This window comes from Mus musculus, chromosome 5 (assembly GCF_000001635.26).
Source record: "Mus musculus strain C57BL/6J chromosome 5, GRCm38.p6 C57BL/6J".
NCBI classification, from domain to species: Eukaryota; Metazoa; Chordata; class Mammalia; order Rodentia; family Muridae; genus Mus; species Mus musculus.
Window position 1 is genome coordinate 67,074,263 of NC_000071.6, and position 17,387 is coordinate 67,091,649.

Here is a 17,387-nt window from a genome sequence, read left to right on the forward strand (position 1 = left end):
ATATGGTAGAGAACAGTGGTTGGGAACCAGCAAGCTAACACTGCCAGAGTTCTCTCAACCCAACACTGGACGTTGGTATAAAACCCAATGGTAAGTCAGGCTTCCTCCATATAGCCAAGGAAGAGTGTGAGAGGCCAGTTGGTACTTACATTAGCTTAGAAGCACCAGTGAGATGAGACTTCTTTCACCTAGCACCTGTATCTCTATACTAAACAGCACTCCTAAAATGCCTGCCACAGTCAACTTAAAAGAGAAAAGGTTTGGACACTCCTGTAGAAGTTACGTCGACTTCTTCCTCCTAGCCTCATGCTCCTAGGATTAAGACTCAGACTCAAAATATATTTACAAATACCTTGGCCATATGTCTAGGCTCTGCTCTGTTTGGATATAACTTAAAACATCCCATTTATTCTAGCCTATGTTCTGCCAACATGGCTGGTTGCCTGTGCTCAGGTAGCACACGTCTGTCTGGTCACATCTTTCTGTCAAGTCTTCCTGCAACTGGCTCTATCCCAGAATCCTTTGTGTCTCCGAAATGTCCCACATCTATTTCCTGCCTAAGAGGCTTTGTAATTGACATGTGATGCATCCATACAATACACAAGATGTACTCTCTACACACTCCTGTCATGACCTAAGGACCTCTCACAAGATCTTACTGTTCAAATTTTCTACCAACTCAGGATGGTGCCACTCTCCAGGTCAAGCCTTTAACACAGGGGCCTTTGGGGGCCATTCAAAATTCAAACTATAGTTATATCAATTCCAGGAAGTGACCTGGACCAGGAGGTTATTCTTAAGTGATAGATTCCTAAATGGAAGTGGCCAGAAAATGAGACTATCAAGAAGACAGAAAGGCTGGGGTCAGGGGGTCTTGTACAAACTATGTCTTAGGCCAAGCAAGTTTATTAAGTTCAGCTTCTTATATACTATCTGAAGAAGGAAATGGCCCAAGGTCTGCAGAAAGCTAAATCAGATAATGTTGGAAAGAGAACACAGGATACCTTAGACACACTTGCCTTAGGACTGATAATGAGAGCCCAGGGGAAGAGTTGGGTCCCCCAAAACCACAACTTTAACTCCTTTGAGGCACAGGTTCCAGCCTCAGAGTAGACCTTGGCTATACCAACTCCTGGACAAGGACACAGACTAGCGTTCCCTTTGTCCTTTTATCGGGGCCTTTGAGAAAGTCTTGGCTTGGTATGGCTCCCAAGCAAGGAAGATCACTATAACCCAGTGAACGACATCTGTGCTCAATCTATGCTCCATGAACCAATAACTGTTGGAGAACACTTTTGTGAGCCTAGGACCAGTAAGATGCCGTGTATGGAAACTACCATAGGATCCCACAGAGCAGGGTAACAGTTCTCACAAGGGAGCAAGAGACCATAGAAGACCCAAGCACACAAAGTCTGCAGTCCACAGAAAGCCAGAGATCCAGAGGTGAGTCCCTAGGTAATGAGTACCCTTCCCCAGTGCTCAGACTTAAACCTCTTCACAGAGTCTCGCGTGTATCTAACATCTGGTGGCAGAGATCATCTGAAATATCATCCTCTCTCATTTTTACCTGACTGATAAGACATGCTGTCATAGTATTATGAATCAAAATATCTGATTGGATGTCAATATGCTCCAAAAGATTTCTGAACTGAAAACTTTTCCTTTTCTCTCTCCCTCTTCCTCCTCCTTATCCTCCTTGTCTTCATGCCCATCCTCATTGTCCCTGTCTTCTCTCTCTCTCTCTCTCTCTCCTGGATATTATTGACATGTATCTGTGCTTTCTGAAGTGAGTGGAGGCATCTAGCTACTGATGGGTCTTGCCAAAGAGTTTTAAGTAACTGGCACAAGAAGAGACATTCTTTGTTTTAGGGGAGAAAAAGTTTCACAGCATGGGGTTTCTGTGGGGTAGACTCAAAGGGATCCCCAGTAGAAGACAGAAAAGCCACTAAGGTGTCTGGAAGGAAAGCTGGAGGAATCTACAGCAACATCTGGGGAAACAGAGTAGGGAAAGAAGGGGAGACAAGGATGGAAGAGTGTCTACAGAGGCAGCAGGAGAGCCTGTGGTGCAGCCTCATCAGCCTCCCATTGTTCTCCAGGATGCTCTTCGCTAAACACTGCGGACAATTACACACTTTCACACACTGGGTCTACCCTAAACTCTTAGAACTTCCTCAGCTCTCCCCTGCCAACAACCTTTCTCAGCCACCCCTCTCCTAACATCCTCATGTCTACTTTCTTGTTTAGTTAAGGCCACCATGTTTTTCATTTGCTTGTATCCGGTATCTCAGCCCCCAAGTTTTCCTCATGCTGACCCATTCTCCAGACTTTTGAGTAGATCTTTCTAAAATGGAAATTGACCCATTATTTTCTCACTCGAGTGTTTAACCACACTAAAAAAAAAAGGCACTGAACATGACCTGTGACACTAATCTCTCTACCTAGTCTATTATCAGTTGCCAGCCCTTTATAGAATAGTCTATAACCAATTAACAGTCCTTTACAGTCAAGGGTTCCAATTCTGTGAATTTAACTGGCTGTAGTTGGAAAATTCTTTTTTAATTGTAGCTGTACTGAGTTTGAACAAGTGTTTTTTCCCTGTTATTCCTTAAACAATCCAGTAAAATGCCTATTTGCATAACATGTACACACTGTGATATGATTTATAAGGGATCTAGGAATGGTTGGATATGCATAGAAAGATGAGTGCAGGGCTAGAGAGATGTCTCAGCAGTTAAGAACATTGACTGATTTTCCAGAAGTTCTAAGTTCAATTCCCAGCAACCACATAGTGGCTCACAAACATCTGTAATGAGATCCAATGCCCTCTTGTGCTGTGTCTGAAGACAGCTACAGTGTGCTCATATACATAAAGTAAATAAATAAATCTTTTTTTAAAAAGGTGATTGTAGGTCACACGAAAACACTACCCTATTTCGTGTAAGGCACTTGAGCATCCTACGATTTTCTAGAATCAATTTTCTACAGAGGGGAAGGGATGACTATAGTTCATTCATAACCATCAGAGTTAGAGATTATTAAGCAAAAGCAACAACAACAACAAAAAACAAAATAAGAAATCCTCTCCTCTCAATAGATCCCTCATATAATCCATTTTTTGTCCATACAGACTCTGTCTGTCTTTCTACCTATCTATCTATGGCTATATCTCAGCTCTTTTAAAACCCATTGAATTGTATTAGTTTTATTTTTACCTTTATAGATTTTTGCATACACTGTTCCTTTTGAAAAACCCACTCTCTCTTCTCTACTTTATTTTCCCTTCCTCCCCTCCCCTCCCCTCCCTTCCCTCCTCTCTCCTTTCCTTTTTCTCACTCCTCCCTCTCTTCTTCTTTCCTTCCCTCCTTTATTTCTTATTTCTTCTTGAAACTGGCTAGCACTGGCCTCAAATTTGCTATGTAGCTATTGAACTCTCAATAATCCTCCTGCCTCGGCCTCATGAGTATTGGGATTATAGGGCCCTCCTCTTCGTCTATTTTCAAAGGTACTGAGCTACGGGAAACTCACTGATCAGTGATACAGTCAACTAATGACATACTAGTGATACAGATAACTAATAGTACACAGTATCTAAGGGTCAAGGAAAATGGGAAATATCGATTCTGAGTAGGCAGTCACATGTCAAATTAGACTTCTAGATTTGGAAAGAAAAGAGTGGGTCTCTGAGAATGATTAGCGGGTCCTACAGAGTGTTAATCAGAAAGGCTTACGGAAGTGCCAAAGAAAGACAGCTCCTCAAAGTGACATTTAGTCCCTTAGTCCTTATCAGCATCAACACCAGCCAAACAGAAATCACCTGCTTCACCTGCTGAGGCAGGTGGCAGCAGAAACGGTAAGTTAGAGATGTCCAGGAGCAGAGTAGATAGTCAGGTGACAAGTACCAACTTGTCAGTACCGGCTTAAAATAGTAATGCATGTAAGCTCTGTGGTAAAGATGCCCACCCTGCCTACCCCAGTTCTCCCTGTGGGCTTCACAAGATTCACCCCCTGTAGGATTCGGATTTGTGTGCAGTACAGAGAGAACTAATGGAGTCAGGTCCTGATTGGTCAGAGGTTTGGGTTCCTTGATATCATCCCTGACCAGAGAACTAATGCATCCATAGCTCCCTCCCTCAGCCATCAAATCCACTACAGGACAGGAGCAGAAGTGGGATGGCCTCAAGCTACTGAAGCTAATCCTTGTTTTCCATTTAAACTCTTGCTGTTATACAAGAATTCTAAAGTTGAACTGGACTATCGGGACACGCACCATATGTGGCTATGACACCTATGACTTTTATTTTGACAAGGCAATGAAGCTCAGTTCATGACCAAGAGGAGCACAGTCGATATGTTAAAAAAAAGAATCCAAACAAACTCGTAAGAAGACAGCATGCAGTCAAGATTAATGAAATGTGCAGCCCACCAAGGGCGTCACCGCAAGACAGTCCTCTCAGTTACTGAGACAGGTGAACAGGTGAGAAGAACCCTGGACTTTGTACCGGACCACATGGATCCTTGCCTGGAACAGTAGAAAGGATGTGTTCCTACATGAGAAGGGAATTTCTACAGCTAGAAAATGGAGAATGCAAGTACTTAACACACCGAGTTATGGAGGTGGCTGAGAGATGGCTTAGCTGTTAAGAAGCACTTTCTGGTCTTCCAAAGGACCTAAGTTCAGCATCCCAGCACCCATATGCTGGCCCACAAGCACCCACAACTCCCATTTCCAGTAGATTTGATGCTTCTTCTGACCTACTTGAGCACCAGGCGTGTAGACAGCATACATCCATACGTACATGCAGGGAAAACACTCATATGTAAAATAAAGATTTTTTGTTTTTTAGAGAAGAGTTATAAAGTTGAGACAGAATGAATTAGATAGAGCAAGTTAGGTGCCTGGCATACAGTAGGCACTCATTTAAAAGCCAGCCCATGATCTCCTTTGCTTTTATTCCCACTACAGTCCTCTTTCTACACCAATATTACTTCTACCCACTACCACCTACTCCTTCCTGCCCTATGGCCCCTAGATTTATAGTCACTAAACACACACACATACACACATGCGTACACACACTCATTCAGATTTACACCACAACTAGGTGATATAATATCCTTCTGGGTCTTTTCTGGTGTTTTGTTTTGTTTTGTTTTGTTTTGTTTTGTTTTCTGAGACAGGGTTTCTCTGTATAGCCCTGGCTGTCCTAGAACTCCCTCTGTAGACGAAGCTGGCCTTGAACTAACTCAGATTCACCTGCCTCTGTCTCTGGAGTGCTGGGAAGGAAGACATGAGACACACACACACACACACAAACACACACACACACACACACACACACACACACACACACACACACACACACTGTGTACCCCTGGCTGTCCTGGAACTCCTTTTGTAGACTAGGCTGGCCTAGAACTCAGAGATTCACCTGTCACTGTCTCCAGAGTGCTGGGATTGAAGTCGTAAGCCACCCCTTACCCCAACACTGACATAACATCTTTACGTCTCATTTCTTCTTTTTTTTTTTTAACCTGAAAATCAAACATGATTCAGCATTTTATGAGAGGAAGGTGAGGCTATAGATATAAAACAGGGTATGACCTGGAAGGATTTCTTACTTTCAATACATTTCTCCAGTAGGACTTGTCAACCCATGTACACTAAAGATTTCTGTTCTAAAGCAAGGGCAGGGAACATTCGCTATACCAACCATTTCGCCCCAAGACCCTGCTTCTCACTGTGTGCCTGTGCAGAGCCAATACTCAGATGGTGTTTCATCAGAGGAATTGTTGACTCTGTACATTTTAAAAGCAAAGGCAGTTGAACAACACAATGCATTTGAGGTGGGTAGGTGCGGGCTTATTTCACACCAAAGACTAATGTTTGAACAAAGGAACATGAACCAACTCATGTGTTATGCTGAGATTTACCCTTCCCCAGCAGGTAATTGCTTTAAAGGGAGCCTTCTGTCTTAGTCACTGCCGGCTAATAGATGAAAATATATGCATTCTCTCCGTGTATATTTGAATTTTCAAAAGCTCGCATTTCACACCAAGAACCATATTTCAGTCAACATTCCTACTTACTAGGAAGAAGTAATCAACGAATCAGATTTAAAGAAAAGAAAAGAATTACCTTGGGGAGAGAGAAGTAGAAAGCAAATCATAATTCATGCGTTGGCAAATGACTTTTCCAGATTTTTTTTAAGCCTTGCTCAAATGAACACCTGGCCCAGAGGTGCAACCCACCTCCTCTCCACAGATCTTTCAGAAGGGTTTGGGTATGTCCTGGACTGTGTGGTGGGAGAGTCCCCAGAAGCAGTAAGGATGCTTCAGGAAAATGTGAAGGGATGAGACAAGGTCCTTCAAATGAAGCTTGCTGTGGGGGACAGCAAATTGTGGACAGTATGTGACCATTATTCCATATGGCCCTGGGAAGGAATTTAGACTTTTCCCCACATGTATGGAATATTTTAAATCTTTTTCAAAGTGTATTAATTGCAAAGATTAATGGGGTCCAGTGTAATACATGCAGACATGCATCTACAGGGCTCTGATCAAAGAAGTTGTCCCTTTCAACCCCCAACTCTGGCCCTTCCCAATATCTACTGACCATGACTCTACTCTTCGGTCCACTTTTTTAGTTCCTGGTGGGTTATCTCCATGGACAAAATAAGCCAATTCAAACTAAAGTATAAAGGCAAGTTTACGGGGGGCAGCCCTCGGGCAGGTTCATGTGTCCCAAGGAACTAGACTAGGAAAGTTGCCATGCATACAGGAAGACAGAAGGGAGGAGACACACACACACACACACACACAGAGAGAGAGAGAGAGAGAGAAAGAGAGAGAGAGAGAGAGAGAGAACCAAAATATCTATATTATATAGTAAAGAGGTGAAGAGCCTCTGGGTGAGAGGAATCTTGACCCCTGAACTAGAATATTCATCATAGAGAGCAGGATATGCCAGTCATGCCCTTACCAGGTAGGGACTGAGGGATGCTGGGAGAACCCGGAGGCCAGGTCTGATTTGGTATGGTAATATGCACCTCAGCCGCTTGTCCCAGGTCTGAAACCCAGCATTTCCGGTACATGTAAGAGAATGAGTGATATTTCTCTCTCTAGGCTATGCACTGCCTTCTCTGTCTATACATCTTTGACTGACACTTAAGGGTGATCTCTTAGGGGTTGGGAACCACACTACAATAAACGACCACACAGATGTCTTTTCGGCAGGAACTTAGACTCTATCCTAGGTCAGCAGGAGCCACTAAAGTCAGTTGGTGGCCCACCTTAGGTGATAGAGAAGTTAACAGATCTGTACTTCGGGAAGATGGTGCTGGTAGTGTGTGCGCGGATGAACTGGAGCGGGAAGCAAGGAGCTAATTTACGACAAGAGCCCAAGTAATGAATGCAGCTGATTTCAGGGAGGATGCTGACTGGGGGCGGGGAGGGGGAGGGGAGCTGTGAAAAGAGCAAAGAAACAAGGATCTGAGGACAATTCAGTCGGGGAAAGCACTATGAGTCAGCCTTGACAATAAGACACGAATGAGCCTTAAGTGAATCTAAATGATAGATTTCCCTCAGAAATGAAGTGAGACAGTTTTCCATTTAATCCTGGCGTTGAGTGGAGTTTCCACGGCAGAATTAGTTGATGTCTTATTTCCTTGTGCATGGAAACTCTTGTTTAACCGATAGTAGTATTTGGAATTTCTCATCTCTTCTGTTCCTTGGGGTTCGGGAAGCCTGTCTAAACTGATCCCTGTTTCTGGACCCCTGTACTCAACATGGGACATCCTTTCAAATGCCCTAATTGTCTAGAGAGAAGATGGTGGGTGGAGGGATGAATTTACTTTAATAGAGTTTATATTTTAGGACCTCCAGATTTAAATTTATGGTTCTTATGTTTTGATGAGTTTGGGGGGGTTGTTTTTGTTTTTGTTTTGTTTTGTTTTTTTGTTTTGTTTCAGTCTCATGTAATCCAGAAGGGCCTCAAACTTTGCAAGGATGGCCTTGAACTCCTGGCCTTCTGCCTCTGCTTCCCCAGTGGTGGTATTACAGGCCTATAGCACCACAACTCATCTATGTGCCCCTGGGGATGGGACACAAGGCCAGGGCACACTAGGCGAGCACTGTAGCACCTGAGCTGCACCCCCCCCCCTGGCCCTACTTCACTTTTTAAAGGATCCCCCTACAAAGACTACAACAGAACACTGTATTCTCAAAGTATGCCTACATACCATTGGTTTGGGGGGTGGGGGTGGGGTGCCTAGGGAAACATGCTGGTTTTATTTCTGAAGTGTTCACAGCTCCTTACAGCATCTTCTATTTATAGTCATTGCTTCCAACTGTATTAGTGAGAGGAGGCGTCCTACTAAGTCATGTGATCTATAGACTGCAAACTAAGTTAAGGGAAAACAAACGCAATAACGCATAGGAGGTCCTCTGCCCTGTCAGAAACAGTGAAGGTGTCCCAAAGTCTAATGAAGTTTGGAGGACAGTTGGTGATTGGGCATTCATTACAAGAGGTTCAAACTCAGAAGACCCCAGTCCTGTCTGGGCTGAATGCGTGGTCCAGCAAAGGAGGTGCTTTGGTTTTCCTGAACCTCACCTATGGAGTGGAATGGTAGCATCCACCTCTCGGGATGCTAATCTAGAAAAACTAGGTATGTGAGGACATCTTCAAAGCCGCCAACTGTGTTAAGATCCTAGCTCTGACTGTCCTGATGGGTGCCTGGGGTTTTAAGGTGCTGGTTTGCAACAGCTTTCCCAGGGACTGAGCATACAGAGAGTCACCACCCCTCTCCTGTGAACCAGCCCTAAAATGCATCTGTTGCTTCCTGCTGATGTTATCAATCTTTAGGGGAAGGAACATATTGATTTGTTTCCCTTAGAAGTGCTTCTGCGAATTGATCTGGCGGTTTTAGATGCTGCCGGCTTGCTAATGCCTCTGGCATCCCTGGCTGTGGTTGGAAATGATCCTACTGCAGGGGAAAAAAAAAGGCCTGATCATTCTGACATCCTCTGGTCTGGCCTGGCTCCTCCAGGTCTGAACAGCCAGGGGCGGATGCTTAACTCCTGAATGGATTTTTGTTATTCAAAAACAGCATCAGTAATCTCTGAACCTGATTCTGTTCCCAGCAGGCGGTGGTTGCGGCTGCAGCTGGTTGGTATTTTCATGTTCCTCCCACCTGCTTTACAATATTAAAGGCAGAGAAGTAAAAAAAAAAAAAAAAAAAAAAAAGCATCATACACTCTTGAAATAATCAAGCCGTTTCTACCATCTTCCAGTTCCAAACAAATATTCTAAGGATGCAGAAAAACCTCTAAATAAAATACATGGAGCTTTGGAACCCATCTGTCTGCCGCTGATTCTGATCTTGGACAAGTCACCAATCTCCCTCCAAGCCTGTGTTACAACATTTGGAAAACAGGGTAACGATTAAGCCACCATGGCCATGACAACTTGTTCTCTGAGGGCAGGGCAACGTGTGAGGACTCATAAGTTACTTGGAACACTGCTCGGCCTTGCTGAATCCATTTGTCACTAGCAGCAGACATCCCAGGCTCTCAGATCAAAAGTGCTGTCTCTGAACCATCCTAAGAGCAGGAGTTATCAAAATGGGCTGACCACCCAAGCCTGGTGCTGCAGGAGAGGAATCTCCACTCCTTGGAGAATCTCTTGGCCCACAAAGAGGGAGGACCTAATGACATCACATCTGTCATTTGGGGCCAGCTTCTTCCTAAACCTCATGTGTCTGCTGTTGGCTCACCTGCCATGAATTAGGCTCTCATGTGCTAGGCCTAGAGAAGTAGGGCAGGGATAGGAGGCAGTCTTGTGCGGATGGAAGCATCCAGAGTTACCTCTCCCTCAAGAGGGACTTCATCATTCCCAGAGTATTGGGGAGTTCTGACTGCCCAGCTCCTCTGATCCAGGGTACACTTCATACAGGTAAGTAGTTGGTAAGCACTATCCATATAAAGAAGGAGTTTAGGGACTCCTGCACAAAACAACAAAACACTCTTCAATTTAAAAAATAAAAATCAACCTGATGGTGGTAGTATACATCTTTAATCCCAGCAATAGGGAGGCAGAGACAAGTGGATCTCTGCCTTCAAAACCAGCCTAGTCTGCAAAATGAGTTTTAGGAAGACAGAGCTACACAGAGAAACCCTATCTTGAAAATTCATTCATTCATTCATTCATTTAAAAAAAATCAGACAAGGGACTGTGCACAAACACGCAGTTATGCACAAGAGCTTCATGGGATCAGAATGGATTTTTACTAAGGTACAAGTGAGCACACCTGTTATGTATAACCAGATGTTGGGGAGCATCGTGGTCTCCAGTCAGGTTGAGATTATCAAATTCCAGCCCTGTTCCTTTCCAGCTGTGGGAAGCTGAGTAAGCTACTTCATCTCCATGTGGGGTGATTATACTACCCCACCTCATATAGGTTCTGCTCAGTTAAGTGAAATAATGTCTGAGAAGTGCCCTACACAGTTTCTAAGCCACGAGAGACAGCCACCAGGAGCACAACTGCTGTCAACTGACTGGGTTTCCTTTCTCATGAAGGTAAGACATTGTACAAAATACATACAGTGTTACAGCATTTGTATCTGAAGTAAAAATCTGTGGTTTCTTTGGAGACTCGGTTGGGTCATGAGTGGAACTTTGAGAGCACAAGTGATGTTTGAAAAGGATATAAGTACAATCCAACAGACAGTGGACGACACTGTGGCATTGGTTCGCCTTGCTGGTCTTTGTTGGGTTTTCTTGGGCTTTGCTGATGATGCTGTGGCATTGGTTCACCTTGCCTTCTTCTCTGATCATCCTTTGTTATGACCTTGTAAAGAGAAAACACACCAAAGAACTCATGATGTTCTGGCCACTTTGTGTTGCTCCCTCCCAGTGACTAGGGCCTATTAGCAGAACCCGGTGGTCTCTTCTGGATTGAATTGCTGTTTCTTGCATGGTGTTTGCAAGTGGATGGAGCTGCCGCTGCTGATTCTTGTGAACTGAACTGTTATCCTGACAAAGAAGATTGGAATAGCCCCAAAGAACTATTTCTAAACAGTTCTACATCCCTTCCCCCCTTTGCCCTATTAACCTTTTCTTTCCACTATCCTTAGTGGGCTGGGCTAGAAGGGAGGTTAAAGCATTTAAGAACGCTTATTAAAATAGGTTTTGAAAATCAAAGCCCACATGTAGCAATTACTTTTCTCATTGCTGTAACAAAAATCGCTGACAAACACAACCTGAGAAAGGAAGGGTTTGCTCTGGTGCGTGGGCAGCGGTGGGCGGTACAGTATGTTCTGGAAGGTAGCACAGTGAAGTCACAGTTTGTGTGAGATCAGGAAGGAAAGAGATGCTTCTAGCACTCTCCTGGTTTTCTTGCTTACTTCCCTACTTCTATTCAGTTGGACATCCAGACTACATGCAGGAGTGGTTTAGGGTGAGTCTTCTTCCTTGATTAAACTTTCCCAGAAACACCTTCACAGGCACATCCAGAGTTAGGGTTTCTAGGTGACTCTAAATTTAGTCATGTTGGCACAAAGTCTAGCCATCAGAGCCTTTGTGTTTACCCATTTGTATGTTTCTCTTCTTAACTATTCTGTTACTGTTATTGAATGCCAGAGACTGGAGATATATATATATGACATGTTTCCTTGACTCATGCTTCTGAAGGCTGGGTAGCAGCAGCTCATGAAGTCCTTCTTGCTAGAGTAGGCTCTGGAGAATCCTGAGGAACACAGGGTAACCACAATAAGGCAGAGCAAACTGTATCTCAGCTATTTCTTCCCCTTATGAAGCCATAGTCCTATTGAATGAGGGACCCCCGCCCTTTGGCCTCCATAAGTATTAATAACCTTCCAAAGTCCCTGTCGCCAAATGTAGCAGATTAAGTGTCCCACACTCTTAAAACCACACAGTGAAGATTAAATTTCAAGATGAGTTTTGATGGAGATATCAAAACTTTGCCTCCGGGGGAATAAAAATATTGAATGGATATCTTTCTACTGGTGGTACAAAGTGATTATAGACTTCAGTGGCAACACTTCTGAGTCAGCTATTAAGTAATTTATAGTTCTCTGTCTTTACACACACACACACACACACACACACACACACACACATACACAAGAGGGGATGGGCAGGGACATGTAGATAAATGAAGAAAGACAGAAGACTGATGGTTTTTTTATCCTGGGACACAGTAACTAGGTAACTCAGTAACTATTATAACCCAGGCTGACCTCAAACTCATAATCTTCCTGATCTTTGCCTCTCAGTTACTGAGATCAAGGCATGCACCCTCACTGACTGAAGGAGACAAAGGCTGCAAATACTAGAAACTTGGGGGGGGGGGGAGACACCTCACTTAACTTTTCGGTCATTTAAAATTTTTACCCGAGGTACATCGTACCTATGTCAATGTTCAAAATTTGAAATCACTCAATTATTCAGATTTTTAAAAAAATGACTCATTCCAAACTACTTCTACAGGTGTGACCTGCACAGAAGCTAATCTTGTCCAAACCTAATACTAACTGTGCTGAACGGTTCCCTCCTAAGACCAAGTAGTGAGTGCAGTGTTATTACCTAAGTGTGCTCCTATCTGGACTGCCTGGCCCAGTGATACCAGCCACAAGCTCAGCCAACAATGGCTGGCACATGAATGGGATTTAGGGTCTGTGAACTGCATGTGAGAGCAAAGGTCCCCTGAATATGTAATCACTGGGAGGACCATGCACCAGCACTGCCCCTCTGCACAGTCCAGAGCAGTGATTCCCAACCTTCCTAATGCTGCCACACTTGAATACAGTTTTCCATGTTGTGGTGACCCCCCCAACCATAAAATTGTTTTTGTTGCTACTTCATGACTGTAACTGTGCTACTGTTATGAACTGCAATGTAAATATCTGATATGCTTTGCTACCGTCGTGACTTGAAAGTATCGATATACAGGATATCTATCTGATATGTGACCCCTGTGGCGACCCTGTGATCAACCCTCCCCAAAATGAGTCGTGACCCACAGGTTGAGAATCCCTAGCCCAGCGCTTAACAAAGTGATGAGGCAGCTTTGTAATTGTACATGAAAGAGCACCGGAGCATCACAGACTACACACCGAAGAATCCCAAGTCAACAGAATGAAACTTTTCAGCTTACGAAGAATTCCTGTAAACATTTTGAAAAAGCTTTTAAGTCTTGGTGTGATATTTTTTTTTCCTTCAACCAAAGACAATAACTACCCCCCTGAGGAGTTTCTGTGCAAGAATGGTCCTAATATGTGATCCAGAATATAAACTGCTAAAATATCTAGATATTTTAATAGGTCCCTGGAATTTCAACAATAAGACTAGAGGGAAATCATATAATATTCAGCAAAAGCTACATGCCTTATGATTGTCCCCCAGTGTTTCAAAATAATATTGAAGAACAATACATTCTTTCTATTATCAAAAGAGAGATAATTGATTTAGAAGACAGTAAAAGAAAAATGAGGGTTTTTGGGTTTTTTTTTTTTTTTTTTTTTGCTATCTTCTCTGTTCAGCTTTACTGTGGCCTGACTAATGACTGAGGCAGAAAGTGTATGTGAATTATGGCCACACGACATCAGTGATGTGGACGAAAACCAAGAGGTAGTCCCTTGCTTGAGTCTGTATTTTGAACTGAGTCTAATTCACACATTGAAACCTCCCTGCTATAAGGGATGCCAGGACATCTCTGTCCCTCTTTCTGCTCTTGCCAACACTTTCCTGAGGCATAGCTAAAGGCAGTGAGTGCTGTGTTCTAGGCAAAGACTCCTCTTGACCTGGGAGGCTCCTCCTGTTGGGACTTCAGTATCAAAGTGGGCGTGGAACTCAGCCCTGGTCCTTATCCACTTTGAAGTCTGCAGCAAGTAGTTCTTTTCTGTCCTTGGAATGCCCTTCACATCTGTAAAATGAGAGCAAAGACATCTGCATTCAGGATACTTGCTTGAACAACTGCCTCAAGACAGTACGTGCAAAATGGCTAAGAGTATGTGACATACTGGCTAAGAGTATGTGACACATTGAATAGTTTTAAAACGCTCTGCATCTAGGCTGGAGAGATGGCTCTGGATCCCCTCCACACACACACACACACACACACACACACACACACACACACACACACACACCGAAACTAAATTTAAAGTTGTGGGGGTGGAGGAGGAGGCTCAATATCCTATATCTCAAGCAAACCAGGTTTGTCTTCCACTTTTGCCCACAGTGACCCATCACGACAGCCTTAAAGAAATTAAGTTTTACACCAAGCTCTTCCTGTTCTGGAAGCTGACACTTAAATCATCCAAGAAGCCACCCAGCAAGCAGTAGTCTGCTCAGTTCCATGATGAAATTACACCCAGGTAGCAAGTATTCATTCCCTGTGATGTCTGGCTTTTCCCATAAGGGGGTCTTTGACATGGACAGATAGCTAAAGTAACAGTGATAAAGCAGTGGGTCTTGGGATGTTTCAACCAACCAAATAGCTTCAGATTCAAAATGTGAGAGAGAGAGAGAGAGAGAGAGAGAGAGAGAGAGACTAAGTAGCTAGGTTGATGCAAACTTTCTTTCCTGTGTTCTTTTTAAAGCTGTTTAGATAATTTGGTTGCAGGCTAAGCTTTGAGTGAGATCCTTGCTTCCGTGTTGTTAATCGTGCAACCTTGGGGAAGACTCCATGCGTCAGATCTCAGGGGTGTGGAAGAGGAAGGGGAACACTGTCCTCTTCCTGTAGGGCTTTGCTGAGCTTCCGCACAGTGTCAGGATCCTGTGACCATGAGGCATAGAGAGTCGAAGCCCAGGATTTGCAGACACCTTCAGGTCTCCTCACCCTGGGCTAGCACTTCTGCCTAGCCAGGAACGTGTGAAGTCCAGGAACAGCAGCCTCTGGGTCTCAACCCTTCTGGAGATCCTGCAAACCTTTCTTAGGGATCCTATATCAGATTTCTGGCATATCAGATATTTACATCACCATTCATAACAGTAGCAAGATTACAGTTAGGAAGTAGCAACAAAATAATTTTATGGTTGGGGGTCATCACAAAACAAGGAACTGTATTAAAGGGTCAAAGGCTGAGAATCACTGTCTTAGAGTTTTCTTTGGATGGCTTTGAGGGCTTGTTTTATTCTGTTTTATCTTTTGAAGAAGCGGATGATACGATTGAATTTTCTTTGATGTTGCTTGTACCTATAAAGTAAAATGATTACATATTCTGGTACCAGAGACATAATTCCATGTTCTCATCTGCTGGCCTGTAGCTTCGTGTGTGTGTGTGTGTGTGTTTGTGTGTGTGTGTGTTCTATGGGCCCCCAGCAAAATGAGTCTAGTCAAAACAGCATGCTTCAATGCAAAACACCAAATGAAGTGGGAGAGATTAGAGGAGATGTGGATCAAATACTGTAAGATTTAAGTTACACTGGTCTAAACACTGAATATGTCTATTGGTCAACTTGGTGACTACACTTAATAACAACGGAAAAACTTTAGGTGATCTCACCTCAAAGAAATGCATATAGATAAAACTGTGAGTATGTAAGTAAGGTTGAGATACCAATCTTCTTATAATGTATGCATAGTTTAGGATATCAAATTGTATACCATAAATACGTGCAAACTTTGCCATTTTGAAAAACTGTAAATAAAACAAAATCAACTGAAACAAAAGATATCTGAGGAAGAGAGCATGGCTCTAAGAGAAAAGCCAGTTAACGTTGTCAGAAGATGTTTGTAATGAACTGGGGTGCATCTCTGTAGTAGAGAGCCGTTACCTAGAATGTGCTAGATTTGATCTCCAACACCACAAAAAATGCAAACGATTTTTGATATAATAAGGTATATGCCTCTTTATTGATACATTCAGTAATGAGTTACAGCAACTAGGCTAGTAAGTATCATAATAATAAATAATAATGAATGTAAATCATATGTCAAGACAGCTAGAAGGTCCACCATGAAACGCAAGTGTCTGTAACTTCTACTGATGACCAAGTCGTGGTACTGACAATCACTGTGGTATCTGTGTTGCCTAAGTTCATCGTTTAGGCTCATGTGGAGGTTACTGCTCTGTTCCTATGCTCTAGGTAGAGTACACATGAATTCCAAAGTGAGGAGACCCCCAGTTAAGCTAAAATAACAGGAACCCAGAATGTCTACCATAGTGATAGAAACCAGGTTCTGACCCACCTGCCTGCCTGTATACTGAGCTATACAGGTCTTTGCATGATGCCTTGCTTTCTCACAGGGAAACACTATTGTATGAAGATGGCTCATCATTATACAGCCACCCGGATTGAGGACAGCCATCCTGAAATCAAGGCCAAAGATGAAGGGCTCCAACGGAGCCATGTGTCTGTCATGATGATGATAAATGAGCCACAGGGGTTGTGTCTGTTCCTGTTGACAGACCAGTGATCTGCCCTTTATAATATGAATACTCTTTTTCCTTTCTTGCCTCGGGCTACTCCTTGTCTTGTCTATTTATGTGGAGATGTAACTGGGACTAGGCTGTCTTGCAGAAAACTGACTCCCTCCTTCAGAATCCTCCAGCTTGCTCCCATTCAGGTCTTGGGCTTCACTGGAAGTTCCATCCACAGCCCTACTCTTCTGCTATCCTTTCTAACACTCACCTGCCTTTCAAGGTCTCTTGGGTCTGACAGCATGCAATCTCATGGGCTAAAACGAAGCCTTTCCTGTCCATGTGAAAGAACGTGAACTCTAGAGACAGATCAGTTAGGACTGGATCCCTCGTGCACACTAACCCTGGGCATGTTGCTTAACAATTCAGTGACTCACTTCCTTCTTAAGAAAAACATGAAAAATAGACCTTTTCCCCATAGAGTAATTGTGGAAGCTAAATTCCTTAAAGCCTGGAAGCTTTAAACAGTACCTAACACATAGTGAGGAAAGCCCTTGCATGATTCGGGTTTATTGCTATACCTCCCTCACCCAAGTTCTCCTGTCCCGACCTTTTCACTTATACTTTACAGCTATATCTATGCCCATATCCCTATCTATCTTATCATATATCTACATCTAATCTATCTAATCATATCTCTATATCTCTATATATTATTTGCCCATGCTGCTGACTTATTTGAAGATACCATCCTTTCCTCACTGGGAAGAGAAAGCAACCTGGCAGGGCCCCTTTTGACTTTCCTGTGTGAGTGTTAACCGTTCACTGTAGTCATGGTTACCATCCCATGCTTCAATACTGAATGTCCCTAAACATTTTTGGTAACTGAGACCCGAGCTAGAAAAATCAAGAAAAAGACCTGGGGGAGAGAGAGATCTAGCCATCATCATTATCATCTACTGGAAACTGACTGCCATTCCTGTAATGGATTTACTTAGTCACCC